Raw genomic sequence first — 13462 nt, 5'->3', positions numbered from 1 at the left:
AGCCTAGCATTGTAGTAAAACAATTTTCAACAAATTCTTAATTTTCTTTTCTTTTTTTTTTTTGAGTTGGGAGTCTCATTCTGTCACTCAGGCTGGAGGGCAGTGGCACAATCATAGTTCACTGCAGCCTGCCATTACAGTCATGCATTATCATGCCCGGCCAACCTTAAAAAATTAGCTAATACTTAAAAATTTGTAGAGACGGGGGTTTCACTGTGTTGCCCAGGCTTGTCTCCAACACTTAAAGTGCTGGGACTGTAGCTATGAGCCACCATACCTGGCTTAATTTTCTTATTTTAATTTTATCTAAGTGATTATTATTGTTCCTAAGATAATTGGAGCAGTGACTCCTTTACAATTTTAGAGATCTAATTTGTCTCTTCACTTCACTGAAAGAATATGCCAATTTGTTTCATGAGAAAATATCCTATATTTATAAAGCAGGAAAATTCCTTCCACCAAACTAGGGTGCATTCTAAAGAAACGAATTGTGCTAAGTAACATCACTTAAAGTGAAAACAGAGGCAATGGTATCTATTAACAATGTTTATCAGTGAAGGAAATAAACTGAAAATATGAACATCATTAGATCCTTGGAGGGCCTTCATTGCTGAAAATCTGAGTAATATTGTGATACTCTTTTGAGGCCGGCAGGGCATTCTCTTTCCAGGGCATGTAACAGTGGGTGAATAATTTCTTTTCATTCATTTTCATTAAGGGCTGAACTTCCTTAATGTTCTGGAGATTATTAAATTCGATTTGTATAGTTGTGAAAAGTACTCATATTGTTGATTCCATTGCTTCTATGTGATCATATACATCTTTTCTCTTTTTGTAGTATGGTTTAAACTTAATCCTTAAAGGGCATGTATTTGAATTTTTCAGCTGGTTAGAAACCTGAATATACCAATCAAATAAAACTGCTCCTTACATGCTACAGATTTAGTTTTCTTCCTGTACTAAGATGTCTTTTAGATACAGTAAATTCGTTAAAGCCAAGAGCCCCTAGGAAGCGAAGTTGGGTGGGAGGGGGGACATTGAGTAGTAAGGTCACTCTTGTAACAGAGATGCCACTCTTGCAGATATTGACAACAATTGGGCCTATAAAATTTTTACCAAACATTGGAAAGACAAGATCTGAACAACTTATCATTGCTGCAGTCTCAAATTTCAGGAAATACCATTATTCTCAGGACAATAAATAGACAATAAAGAAGACTCACAGACCAGATTAGCTGTCATGTATCACCAAACAGGGAATGGATCCTTGTCAACACGACCCAACAGAGATTGTCCCCAGAAATTCACTTCATAACCTCAAAACCAAAAACCCATACTGATGGCAAAAAACAATGATGCAAATAATGAGAGAGAAAGAGAAAGAGAGAGAGAGAGACCTGTCCTATAGCCATACTCAGTGGGTAAAAGCCAAAGAGCTCAATTTCTGCTTATGATACTTAATAGAACATAGGGAACATGAGCCAATAGCTCAGTGGGTTCAGATCTGCACCAAGTGCCTGTTGGACGCAGGATTCTACTGTCTCCAGTAATATGTCTCAGATGCACTAATTTTTTTTCTTTTTTTGAGACAGAGTCTTACTCTGTTGCCCAGGCTGGGGTGCAATGGCGCGATCTTGGCTCACTGTAACCTCCACCTCCCGGGTTCAAGCGATTCTCCTGCCTCAGCCTCCCGAGTAGTTGGGATTACAGACACACACCACTGCGCCCGGCAGTTATTATTATTATTATTATTTATTATGATTGTGCGTGTGTATGTGTTTTTAGTAGAGACGGAGTTTTGCCATGTTGGTCAGGCTGGTCTTGAACTCCTGACCTCAGCTGATCAAAAGTAGGTGAGGTCAGAAAACATTCCCTGGGAGAGGCTGGCACAATGCCCAGAACCGCCATCACTAGGTCTGGGGTTTTCCTCTGTAGTGGAATACTAGTATTCATGTAGTGCAGGGACAAAACCAATTAGATAGTTCTGGGAGTTAAAAAGAGATGATTTACAGTGCTATTTGAGAAGGGGTATTAAAGAATTTGCCAGGGCACTGACGCGTGTCAGGTGCAAACCTCAGGTTGAGAGAGAGCTAAATATTTTCTGTCCATGAAGGTGATAAGCGACGGCCTGAAGAAAGAGGGACTGGGGAGGACACTGGCATCAGAAATAGGAAAGGGCTTCTTGGGGGTGGGAAGGATGGGTCAGGGTGCTATCTAGAAAGTTGCCTGGCAATGGATATAGGATGTGGGAGTGAGACATCAAACATGAAGCAGTCGCTTAAAGTCTGAAGAAAGACTAGATATATAAACGGCAGGAGATAGTAGGGAAACTGGACCGGCCCCTCATAAAACTTCTCGCCTTCTATCTCAGGGAGGATCGCAGGGCATTTCCGCCAACACAGCTGAGACTGCGGTTCTGACCTGCGGGCCTCCATGAATATGCGCTAGGGCACCTGGGGGCCGGCAGAGCCGTTCTCCTACGCAAAGTAAGCGTGTTATGTCTACAACCCAACGGGGACACAGAGAGCCCCAAAGGCCCTGCTTTCTTCCCAGAGAACAGCGCCCATCTGCAGAAATTCTACCTGGCTCTATGAGGTGAGAACACAGTCCCCGCTAGCACAGAAATCCTACAAACTCCTGTGGGGGCTGCCCTTGGAAGCAGAGGCTGTGTAAGAGGTGATGGGGGGTAGGGAAAAACACGAAGATTTTCACACAGGGTGAGAACCCAAGAGACTGCAGACCACGGACCAATCCCTGCAAAAAGCACCCAGGGTAGAAAGGGAAGAGCTGAGAGGGCTTCACGATAGTTAGCTCGTGTTACAAAGCCGATACGGCTGATGCTCGCTTTTTCTCCTGTTGCGGGGAAACACACGCTACTTTCTTATTCCCCAGCTTTCCACGGTAGGATTAACACTTAAGACGCCAACCAAGACACAAAACAATAGAAAAAACATACGACCCTGGGCGTATACTCTTTTTGAAACTCCAGAAAGTCAGGGGAAAGCGCGAACGCAGTCCCCCACTACCACAAATTATGCAGTCGAGTTTCCCACATTTGGGGAAATCGCAGGGGTCAGCACATCCGGAGTGCAATGGATAAGCCTCGCCCTGGGAAAACCACCTTCGTGATCATGGTATCTCCCCTGCCAGGTAAGTATGAGAGCTTGTGCCGCTGCCCCGCCACAGCCTCATACGCCTCACTCTTTACACACACGGTCACTTGCCCCGCGCACTCCCGAGCCCTTTCCAGCCCTGACACACAGCTGGGATTCTCACTTCCGATCAGCCATCCTGAATCCGCTCCCAGGGCACGGGAACTCCTTCGTGGCGAAGCAGCAAGTGGCGAAGCAGCAGCCTCTGCGCTGCCTCATCTACATAGAAGTCGCCCTCTCTGTGATGTCACCGACAGTGCCTTGCCCAGTCCCCGTCTGCCTTTCTGCCACTCAACCGACCAATCTGCTGCCAGAGCCGCCAAGGGGAAGTGACGTCTGCCTCTCCCTTTTTCCCTCCCGCCCATGCGTCTGTTCTCTCCCAAAGAAGCTGGTCCTTAGCCTGTGTTAAGGAGCAACCTTTCGGTGGCCAGATGGAGCCGGGGCATCCTTCTTCAAATAATGGCTTTTAATTCGCAGACTAGAATGTTTCAGATTACAAAAGAAACCGGTTCTCTTCACATCCTTATCCTTGTGAGGCAGCACTCCGCTTGCAATTGGAAGCCGTTTAATATCAGAGAGAAACCATATTTATGAAAGTAAAGAGGCTGCTCAGATGACTGCAAACCAGCCTTCCTTACTGGTTTTATCACTGGTAATGTTATAAAGACAGTTGTCCAGTTTCATGAATCTTGTAGGTTTTTTTTTTGATGTTGTTGTTTTTTTTCAAAAATCAGTATTGTAGAAAACTATGCTGCCCCAGAAGAGATGATTGGACACTCTCAAGCGTGGTGCTGGACTTTGTCATCTCTTGCACAGCCATCTCCACACCTTAGTGCTTACCTCATGTTAGTTTTTTATATTCTGCAAAGACGAAACCAAAATAATCCAAATTTGACACAAATACCTGGGATACATCTTATTTGAGATGTTTAACAAATGTCTGGATCATCTTTTCTTATATATTACACAGGAAACACTGTGAAGTAAGCAAAGTTGGAATGCCCAAGTCAAACACCATTTGAATATTTACAAGTAGATTTCAGACAGGAATACTACAGGGTGGTCACAGGATAACAAATTCTAGGCAGCAGATTTACATGACTTGAGGCTATGGGCTGTTAAGACGCTGAAAAACCAGGGTGTGGACCAAGCTGGCTAAGACTGAGTGGACCCAACATGGTGCTGGATTTGATGGAGGTTTTACCTAGGCCCTCATTATATGCTCATTAACATACTAAATCACACACCCGCCAGTGCCATGACAGTTCTGAGACCAGTGTTTGATGTAAAAATGGCACCACAGTTCCAAGAAATCTCCACCTTTACCCAGGAATTTTCGTGAATATTCCAATTCTTGGTTAAAGAAACCCATCAAGATGAAACCCCAGAACCCATTATTCTCTCTCGGGTATGCCCGAGCTCCCCTTTCTTGAGTGTGTACTTTTTGCTTTGCAATAAAGCTCTTCTTTCACTATCTGCTGACTCATCTTTGACTTTGTTCTCGCAATGGTGTCAAGAGCCTGGACACCACGGCTGGGGTCGAGATCCCACCAGTGTCCAGGGACCTACCCCAGCCCACCAGTATCAGATTCTATTCCATTGCTCAAATCACAAAACATCAAGTGGGGAGTTCTCCTTGGAGACCATAAAGTAAAGATTCTGTGGCATGGTGGCCAGTTAGGCCACTGGAAGGCATGGCAAAATATTGAAAATGAGGGATTAGGTGACAGTGTAGTAACTGCGGAATACTAAATACTTGATCTAGGCCCCATTCCCTGGAGATACACAGGGAGACACATTGTCCAGGTAGTAGTGGAGAAATGTTTTCTGGGTATCTGACCAGCCTTTGTGGAAAGAACTGGCACCATCCTGCAGATGTAACCGCCTGATGGGTTCTTCCTGACCAATGTACACAAAAACTCAATTCATGGAGACCATGGCACTGCAGGAAAGAGTTTCATTGACACAGGCCAGCCACGACATGTGGGAGACAGAGTTATTACTCAAACCAATCTCACTGAAGGCTTGGAGGTAAGGGGTTTTTCAAAGATAGTTTGTTGGGCAGGGGGCTAGGGCTTGCGCGGTGCTGATTGTTGGGGATGAAATCACAGGGGCATGGCAAACGGCCCTCCTGCATGGAGTCAGCTTCTGGGTGGGGGCTAAGGGGCTGGTTGATTTTTGGGCCAGATGGTGATATCTAGCAGTCAGAAATGCCAAAGCCTGAAAAGACATCTCAAGAGGCCAATCTTAGGTTCTACAATAGTGATGTTCTTCACAGCAGTAATTGGGGAAGCTGCCAATCTTGTGACTTCTGGAATAATGGCTGGTAATTATTTAACGAGGCATACATCTTAGTAGAAATCAGGCCCCTTTCATCCTTCTAACTTGGTGGTCTTTCATTCATTTTACAGCGGTAATTTAGTTTTGGTGAAGGTTATCATTTAAACCAGCCTTTTTGGCTGTCCCCAACCTTTTTGTCACCAGGGACTGGTTTCGTGGAAGACAATTTTTCCACGGAAGGGGGTGGAGGACGGTTTCCAGATGAAACTGTTCCACCTCAGTTCATCAGGCATCAGTTAGAGTCTCATAAGGAGTGCGCAATCTGGATCACTCACATGAGCAGTTCCCAATAGGGTCCGAGCTCTGATGAGCAGCTAATGCTCATGCTGATCTGACAAGAGGCAGAGCTCAGGTGGTAATGCTCGAAAGCCTGCAGCTCACCTCCTGCTGTTCAGCTGGGTTCCTAACAGGCCATGGACCAGTACCTGTCTTATGGCCCTGGGGATTGGGGAGCCCTGATTTAAACTATAAACTCAATTTTTCCCAAAGATAGCTTGGGGGAAATTGCACAGGAATGAGCAAAGACAGCAAGCCTGTGAGGCTAGAACCAAGATGGAGTCAGCCATGTCAGCTTTCTCTTGTTGTCATAATTTTGCAAAGGTAGTTTCTGAGGGGCTGCACTGGACACTTCTTAAAAACATGAGACAGATGTTATTGTATGTACTACAGTAGGCAAGAGAGACCAGCAGACAACTGGGCTCAACCTCGAATACAGCAGGAGGAGTTGAAGATTATAGCCAATTGGCAAGATAAGAAAGTCAGTGGATGGAAAATGACTAAGAGGAACTTGATTAGCTATCAAAGGTGGTTGCGAGGACTCTTACTAAACTAGACTCAACAGTATTATTTCGTAAAACTGGACTTGGCAGGCAAAGAAATAACAGAGAAAAGGGCTCAGAGGAAACCACTAAGGTTTGGTCAAAGACTGGAGTCTTTGTCAACTCTACATTGAAGCTTCTGCAAATAAACAAAGACCAACCAAATGAAAAAAAGCAAAGGCTATTTATTCTGAGCTTGCTATAGCAGGAAGTCAGTCACTGTTATTTGTGTTTTGGCAGAGACTTGAAGGCAGTCATAAAGGTGGGAAAGCTTTTTAAAAAGAAAGGCTTCAGGGGCCTGGCACGGTGGCTCACACACATAATCTCAGCACTTTGGGAGGCCCAGGTGGGTGGTCACGAAGTCAGGAGATCAAGACCATCCTGACTAACAAGGTGAAACCCCATCTCTACTAAAAAATTTACAAACAATTAGCCAGGTGTGGTGGCAGGCACCTGTAGTCCCAGCTACTCTGGAGGCTGAGGCAGGAGAATGGCATGAACCTGGGAGGCGAATCTTGCAATGAGCCGAGATTACGCCACTGCACTCTAACCTGGGTGACAGAGCGAGACTGTGTCTCAAACAAACAAACAAACAAACAAACAAACAAAAAAAGAAAAGCTTCAGGTATGCTTGGATTGGAGGCTGGCAGCATGGTGAGGCTGTTGATAGATGAAGAAAATCAAAATATTTTACCCCAGAATATATTTCTTTGGCATATTTTAAGATGGCTGTCAGAGAGCCAGCAAACAGAAGTAACTCTGCAAAACTGTCTTTTGTAGGGGAAATTTACACCTGCAGAGAATCTGCATTAATCCAGCTTTATCTTGTCAGGTTTGAGAAATAAAAATAAGCCCTAGGCCCTACAACCAACTGAGTGGACTCCCTCTTGGCTGACAGGACCACAGAGAAACCTCGAAAGCGGTTTCTGGATGTGGCAGGCTAGGAGGTTGGACATGCCACCTCAAAACCCTCCCCTCACTAACTGCCATTATGTTGCAGGAGAACAGCAGAGGGAATTGGAAGTTGGACAAGAGGCAGAGTGAGTGGAAGCAGAGAAAGAAGCAAGGTGATGTGGTGGGAGAGCAAGAAGCAAGATATAAGGCAGAAGTTGAGCAGCCAAAACAAAAAGTAAGATTTAAAAAAGCAAGCAAGGCTGGGCACGGTGGCTCATGCCTGTAATCCCAGCACTTTGGGAGGCCAAGGCAGGTAGATCACCTGAGGTCAGGAGTTTGAGACCAGCCTGGCCAACATGGCGAAACCCCATCTCTACTAAAAATACAAAAAATTAGCTGGGTGTGATGGTGCACTCCTGTACTCCCAGCTACGTGGGAGGCTGAGACAGGAGCATCGCTTGAACCCGGGAGGCGGAGGTTGCAGTGAGCCGAGATTGCACCACTACACTCCAGACTGGGCAACAGAGTGAGACGCTGTCTCAAAAAAAAAAAAAAAAGAAAGAAAAGCAAGCCAGGACCCCATGGCTGGCCAGATCCAAACCAGTAAAGGGGCAGCTCCTCAGAGATAGGCACGTGCAGTAGAGAAAAAAAGTATCCTTAACATGAGTCCATATGATAATCAGCTCATTAAAACTCATGCATATGGACTGCATATCATGCATGTACCTAAATTTATGGGATGGAGGCAATGTGCAAGCACACAAGGGCCAAAATAACTAAGCAACACGCCTATCAATCAAAAGGCAAACACTGGCTAACGATTAGGCATCCTTGTGAAGAGAAGAAAAAAAAAACACACATAAAAAGACCCAACGTACACCAAACTAATACTGATCTCACATCCCAGAGATCAGCCCACTCTCCCCACTCTGAGACTGTTACTGTGCTTAATAAATTTTGCTTTGCTTTGCTGCTTTGTGTGTGTCATGTACAGTTCTTTGCTTGGGACACCAAGAGCCTGGAAATTCATGGCACCATCTGGCAAGAATTAGGATTTTTTTTCCTAAGGGTTAACAATCCAAGCCTTTGGAGAGACTTGCTTCACTGCTGTTATCAACCAACAGCCTGATGCTTTCCCTCCCTTTTGTGGTTTTGACAAAACAAGCAAGCAGCATTCCCTCCTGATAAGAGACCACCGACCTAGGAATGATTCTGGCCAGACTACAGAGGATGTACAGTGAGGGTTTTCATGTCCATTGCCTCAGATTTTGACGTCAGAGGGCCACAAACTCCACTCTCAGATGATTGCTAACGCCACCATTTTATGAACATGAGCCCCATGGAGAGGCACGCAGCTCAACTGCACATCTGCACATTTTTCCTCTTATAAACATTCATATTGGAATATTATTTGGTACTGCTCCCGTGAAAGATACATTTGCAGAATGGACTCACATTAGAAGCATTATACAAGCACTATAATGTAGCAATGGCACATCCAGCTCTCTACACTATAGAAATGTCTGCAGGGTAAACATTTCCACAATGACCAAAGATATCTGTACAGGACTGGTGACTGCAGCATTCTTTGTAATCCTAAAACTATGAAACTAACGTCATCTCAAAAACTTTTTTTTTTTAGATGGAGTCTCGCTCTGATGCTTAGGCTGGAGTGTGGCGGTGTGATCTCAGCTCACTGCAGCCTCCACCTCCCAAGTTCAAACGATTCTCCTGCCTCAGCCTCCCGAGTAGCTGGGATTACAGGTGCATGCCACCATGCCTGGCTAACAAAAACATTTTGAAAAGGGTTAAATAAATCATGCATAAACTGAGGAAAAATACTATTTTCAAAAATGATGGAGAGAATCACTATCATGATGAATGATTCCACTGGTCTCATTATTGATAGAGCAATCAGGAAACCCAGGCACATCCTGGAGGTAATACTGGATTCCTATTACTAAAATATGAAAAAATGGAGACACGTAAATACTCGTTTAAGCGTATAATGGACTGAATTAGAATTTTATCACATCAGAAGTGGGTTCCTAGGTCTCTGTTTCAGGATTTCTTAGTGACACAGATGTAAACCCGGCATTTCAGGAGATAGCCGGTTTAGAATCTGGTCGGGGAGGTGGGCGGCCCTTGACATGGATCAGTCATAAATTAGTGGCTTGGGACTTCGGGAAGATAAGATCTTCCCCATTTATCTAGTGATTGACATTGCGTGAATGCTTCAAAAGTTCCAATAAGCGTCCCTGGGTGGGCTCGAACCAACAACCTTTCGGTTAACAGCCGAACGCGCTAACCGATTGCGCCACAGAGACAAGCGCTTCTGACTCTACTGGGCATATAGGAAGGGCGCACTCACTGAACGTCCTCCGTTCCGTCTATTCTCAGGGCCCACCAGGCAGGACCACCGAGCCAGGCCTTGGAAAACCAGAGAGATTAGAGCGGTGTGTCGCGCCGGTCACGTTGGACGCCTGCGCGTTAGGAGATTCTGGAGCCAGAAGAACAGCCGAATTGCCTTCGCCCGCCCTGCCGCTCGCCTGCTGCAGAAGCTTCCAGAAACTCCCTGGTGGGCGACCCAGCCCGAGCTGCCTGGGGCCCCAAGGGAAGCTGAACGCCCTGTGGGCTCCCGGGATGGTTCTTCCCGTTCTTTGCGCTGCCTTCACCCATTGAAGGAGCCTGTGCCCACCCTGCCCAGTCGCTTTCGGGGCCGCTGAGGAGCTTCCGCTGCCATCTTCGGATCCTGTGTTCCGCACGGGGGCCCCACCAGGGCAGGGATGGTGGTGAGGGTCGCTCGTGGGTCCCCTCGGGGGAAGCAGGGTTTGGTACTCACCAGGGCGCGTGACTAGGACTTGTGGAATGAATTCATCGTCGCCTTTAGCTTTTAGTCCTTTGAAGAGCCCTGAGAGTGGAAATCAAGAGATTTTTTCCACGGGGAAGTTCTTTTTACAAAGCGTTGATTTCTCGGCAGCCGGCAGGGAGGGCAACTGGCAGGGCCTCTGGCGCACCTTCTGCGCGGTGGAGCCGCGGGGGCTCAGCTGGGCGGTGGTGCGGCCGTGGGGTGGGAGGTGAAGAGCTGGGAAAGGGAAAAGCAAAAGCTGGGAAAGAAGCCGGGGAGCGGTGGACCAGACATCCAGACCTCCTGAAAGGCTCATGAAGAGGCACAGGCGGGATCCTCTGGAAGTGAGAATTGTTTTTGTTTGTTTGTTTGTTTGTTTATTGTAGCAGAATGGGGAAATGGAGAGAGAACCTGAAAGAGCACCAAACTCGAGGACCTATTGCTCCCCAAGAATAACATCTTCCAGAAAAACTAGACAGAAAACTAGGCGTCTGGGAACTCTGAAATCCTTGGAGGAGTAGCATCATCATGAACCTCTGTGATCCTTTTGGCAAAGGACTTGCTCCCATTGTTTGCTTGTTCAATTGTCTGTCTGTTAAATAAATAAAACCCTTTTCCTATATCTTTAAAATTACGTTGGTTTTATTATTTTATGATTACAAGTAATGCTGCAGTCATCATTCTTGTTCACTCTCATTGGCCACTGGTGTATTTCTATAGGGTGGAGGCCTGGAGAGTAGTTGTTCCAGCGTAGTGTTTCCATAGCTTTTATTTCCTTCCGTTTTCTTTCCTTTGTTGCTTTATTAGCTATAACCGTTTTCTTATTTCAGAGGCTGCTTTAGGGTTTCCGGGATACATCTTTAATTTATCATAGTCTGCTTTCTAGTGTCATTATGCCTCCCTTTCTGGCCTTTATCCTAGTGTTATGTATTTCTACTTTATGCACTATAACCTTTGTGATTCATTATTATTACTTTTATTTATTACGTCCAATATTTTTTGAAAGATTTAAATTATAAGAAAACGTGTAGTACATGCTTTCTAAATGCCATTTCCAATATTCGTTTCTTTGTGTAGGTCCACATTTTTATCTGGTATCCTTTTGCTTCTGCCTGGAGGACTCAAGATTTCTTGTAATGTGGGTTGGTGAATTCTTTTAGCTTTTGTGTTTTTCAATGTCCTTATTTCACTCACAGTTTTGAAATTTTATTTTTGCATAGAATTCTAGGTTAACTTTTTTTCTCTAGGTACTTTAAAAATGTTGCCATTTATGAAGCATTGTCATTTAAAATATCATCTTTCTTTCCTATGTTTGTAAATATGGCGTAAAGCCAGTTTCTTGTGCTGGTTATACAATTTTCAGAATGTGTACTTAAATTTAAAATATTAAATTGTACTAAAAACTAAAAATATTAATCATGAATGTCCTAGATTCATCTTAAGTTCCAACAGTGCACTTAAAATGTGCCCAACCTGAGGGTCGAACCTACCTGCTGATGTGGAATTTGTGTTTGTGAGACATTCTCAACAGCATTTGCTTTCCCCAGCTGCGTGATTTTCCTCACATCTGAATGTCTTCATTGCAAAAGGAAACGTTTTTCTTTGCAAAAATACTTTAAAATATTCTTACTTCAAGTAAGTGTATTAAAAACAAATTTCTTAGTTGCATCCCTGAAATCCATCGAAAGCCCGGGAGAGATAATCAAGTGCTTCAGGACCAAGAGCTCAACAGGGGAGGACAAAGCGGGGCTTCTTGACTAGGAGTCAAGCCAAAGTCAACTGATTTGGTCTCCAATGGAGAACGGAACTCGGTTCACCAGCAACGTGAGGACGCCGCCCAGAGGAGACGGAGTTTCTCTTCATGGTGCCTTCAGATAGGAAATCTAGGATTTTCTTTCTTTCCCTTTGATCTACTTCCAACTCTCCCTTTCTGTTTCTTCAAGACCTTTTTTGGATCCCTGGGTGCGAAGGACCTAAGGGGCGGTAACTTTCAGGTCATACTAGGTGGCCTGTCTGAAAATGGCTGGGTACCCCAGCACACTTTTTGTTCTGACCATGTCAAGTTCTTGGGGTTTGTCTTAAGAAGTCCCATTCCTTTGAGGCTTTTGTCATCTCAATTCTTGTTGCCTGGTTAGTTCTAGGAAAGCTCAATCCCAAGAGGGCCTACCTGGTATCACGGATTCACAGGTCTGTGACTGGAAGTCCCCATAAATTTGTGGGTTGCTGGAGGCAAACCTCATCCTTACCCATCTGTGGTCTACTCCTTGCATTGAACTTTTTTCTTGCGGGGGAATCTTTGGGATTGCCTCTTCTTTGCCCTTCCCAGGAGGTTAACCTGGAAAATGACATCCTGGGCTTTCCAGAAAGGGGCTATTTGGTTGAATTGCTATTGCGATAATTACACCATTGGAAATTCTAATTGCCAATGGCCTGAAGATGGATCCCTTAAATAAGACACCTGAATTTAAAAAACAAAAGGATTTTAGAGCTCTCTTATTTTAACAGTTCATAGGAAGATCAAATTAAAACAAACACACATAGTGGTGTCATGGCTACCCTTCAAAATTCTCTTGACAATATTACGTGTGTTGTGTAGGGAAAAAAATTCTCTTGACTAAATTTAAGAGCAAAATTTGACCCGAAACAAAGTTAAAATTCTTCATAAGCTCAAACTGCCTGCTCTGGATCCCTTCCAGGATGCACAATAAAGTCTGCTCTACCTTGCAGTTCAGTGCTTAATGTTCTGTGTTTTGCTGCCATAGCCTGGGTTCGATTTCCAGTCAGGAAACCAGTTTATTTTGGATTGATATTTGTGTGACTTTTGACTTTTTGGAATGCCCATTTATTGATCCTTTTCCCCTTCACCGGCAGCTTTTGTTCGTTTGTTTATTAATACAGAGTCTCACTCTATCACCCAGGCTGGAGTGCAGTGGTGAGATCTTGGCTTACTGCAACCTCCGCCTCCCAGGTTCAAGTGATTCTCCCACCTTGGTCTCTCAAGTAGCTGGGATTACAGTCGGCCACCACCACGCCTGGCTAATTTTTGTATTTTTAATAGAGACAGTGTTTTGCCATGTTGGCCAGGCTGCTCTTGAGCTCCTGACCTCAAGTGATCTGCCTGTCTCAGCCACCCAAAGTGTTGGGATTATAGATATGAGCCACCCCTCCTGGTTGTTGGCAGCTTTTGATTTCCTGTCCTTCCTGCTTCCAAAGTTTCTGAAGAGAAATCTGCTGATAATCTTATTAAAGATTTCTTGCATGTGACCAGTTGCTTTTCTCTTACCAATTTAAAGATTGTCTGTCTTTGACTTTTGAAAGTTTGATTATAATGTGTTTTGGTGTAGGTCTCTTAAAGTTTATCTTACTTGGAGTTTGTTATGCTACTGTGTTTGTATTCATGTCTTTCTTCA

General features: G+C 44.7%; 1 protein-coding gene, 1 long non-coding RNA gene and 2 other non-coding genes across 7 annotated transcripts in view; 1 reads left to right on the top strand and 3 right to left on the bottom strand.

The window, feature by feature from the left end:
* The window catches only part of LOC115930164 (neuroblastoma breakpoint family member 9), a 469129-nt gene that overhangs the window by 37223 nt on the left and 418444 nt on the right, over positions 1-13462 (bottom strand). The window lies entirely within an intron of this gene.
* On the bottom strand, positions 2995-3158 carry LOC115932870 (U1 spliceosomal RNA). The gene has a single exon (XR_004068990.1). It is a non-coding gene; the product is annotated as a U1 spliceosomal RNA (small nuclear RNA).
* On the bottom strand, positions 9458-9531 carry TRNAN-GUU (transfer RNA asparagine (anticodon GUU)). Its single transcript has one exon. It is a non-coding gene; the product is annotated as a tRNA-Asn (tRNA).
* LOC115932866 (uncharacterized) lies at positions 9552-10683 on the top strand. The gene is made up of 2 exons (XR_008679472.2): positions 9552-9996; positions 10439-10683. It is a non-coding gene; the product is annotated as an uncharacterized lncRNA (long non-coding RNA).

This window comes from Gorilla gorilla, chromosome 1 (genome assembly GCF_029281585.2).
Source record: "Gorilla gorilla gorilla isolate KB3781 chromosome 1, NHGRI_mGorGor1-v2.1_pri, whole genome shotgun sequence".
NCBI lineage: Eukaryota > Metazoa > Chordata > Mammalia > Primates > Hominidae > Gorilla > Gorilla gorilla.
Note: the sequence above shows the minus strand (reverse complement) of the source record. Positions and strands in the feature narration are given on the sequence as shown.